The 1,667-nt window shown below is 40.8% G+C and overlaps 1 protein-coding gene across 1 annotated transcript in view; it reads left to right on the top strand.

Moving 5' to 3' along the window:
* Window positions 1-1,667, top strand: part of sntg2 (syntrophin, gamma 2) — a 69,420-nt gene that overhangs the window by 38,939 nt on the left and 28,814 nt on the right. The gene's annotated exons all lie outside the window — the stretch shown is intronic.

The following is a 1,667-nucleotide window of genomic DNA, read 5'->3' as shown; positions in this document are numbered from 1 at the left end:
ACAGTTCACTGAGCACAGTTGTTGGCTTAGCAAGCACTTTTCATTTAAGCGCGAGAGCGTTAATGCCAATATCTATGCACAGGCATAAACGGCTTAAAAGGTCACCGCTGCTGTGAGGCTTGGGTATAGAAGGTGTGACTGTGAAAATACTGGTTGAACTTGTAAATGCATTTGATTGTTGTGCCTGTCCTTTTTCTATTGATTTCCAGGTGTACAGTAGTTTCACAGTTGTTTTTCTTTTAGAAGCTTTTTCAGTCAGCATTTACTATTTCTAAACTGTGGGACAAAAGAAAACCTTAGAGGTAAATTGTTTTACAGAAATTACCATTGGTGCTACTAGCATTTTCATGAACTTCTTGAGCGCGCGTGCGTGTGTGCTTGTGTGCGTGCGTGTGTGCGTGCGTGCCGTGCGTGTGCGTGTGCGTGTGTCTGTGTGTGCGTGTGTGCGTGTGTGCGGTGCGTGTGTGCGTGTGGCGTGTGTGTCGTGTGGCGTGTGTGCGTGTGGGTGGTGGTGTGTGTGTGTGTGTGTGTGTGTGTGTGTGTGTGTGTGTGTGTGTGTGTGACTTGTGATTAATTACAAAATTTTTATTATCAATTCTTCCATGAAGTGATTAACACCTTTTTATATATATTTTTGGGGGGGCAATTTTAGCCTTCAATAGACAGGACAGTTGTAGACGGAAAGGGGGGGGGGGGGGAGGGGGAGGGGGGAAGACATACACAAATGGCCGGACTCAAATGCAGGTCGGACTCAAACCCAGAGACCCTGCGTTGAGGACTGATACTCTGCATATGGGTAACTTTCCAGGTCTAAGTCCAATGGTGTTGTAACAGTTTTAGTTTTAATAATATACTCATTTTCAGAGTTAAACTGTGGTTTGTTAAAATACAACTGTATATGCAGTTTACAATCAAATTCAATTTTGCATCCTTAGGCATTATCAATCAAGACATTTGGACACAGGTTGAACATACAGTTATACATTTGACCCTTTTCATAGATGTACAAAACACATTCTAACAGTCATGACAATTAAACATATTACATTTCATCCTCTGGATTCAGTATTCTGTTTCCATGTGAGGGGTCAGAAGAGATGCTGTCTGCATGCTCTTGCTGTAAGTTGCTTGAACGGAATGTGCCACAGGTTGACCCATAATCTTCGTGCACATTTTGATTTGATTATATAGTTTCAAGTTTAACAGGCTGCGGAGCCAGGCCCTGCTACAGTACAGTACAGCATGACGTTCTGAATCACTAATTAAAAAAAATAAAAGAATAAATAATCTGCCTACTGGCTCCTAAAGATCACAGTCTACGAGGAAAGTAATTACACTGCTGTTTTTTTTTTTACAAATCCATGCAGTCCATGATGGATTGGCATCTTTCATAACACCACCCAGGTATGTCTATGAAGAGACTTGTAGAATTTCCACACTGTGACTGTGACTGGAGACACCTGACAACCAGGAGGAAGGCCAAACCGAATTCCTCTTAGTATTGACTGGAGTGTTTTTGTCACACCAGTTTCATGCAAATGAAGAGCCCAAAGAAATATATAATTAAACTTTTCTAATCAAGTTTTTTTTTTAATTTCTTTTATTTAAATTAGAAATTATTTACCTTTAGTCAGTTTTCCTTATCATTTCTTACTCTGGGGGGAAGG

The sequence above is a fragment of the Etheostoma spectabile genome, chromosome 20, assembly GCF_008692095.1.
Source record: "Etheostoma spectabile isolate EspeVRDwgs_2016 chromosome 20, UIUC_Espe_1.0, whole genome shotgun sequence".
NCBI lineage: Eukaryota > Metazoa > Chordata > Actinopteri > Perciformes > Percidae > Etheostoma > Etheostoma spectabile.
The sequence above is the reverse complement of the archived record's forward strand: the minus strand, read 5'-3'. Positions and strand labels throughout refer to the sequence as shown.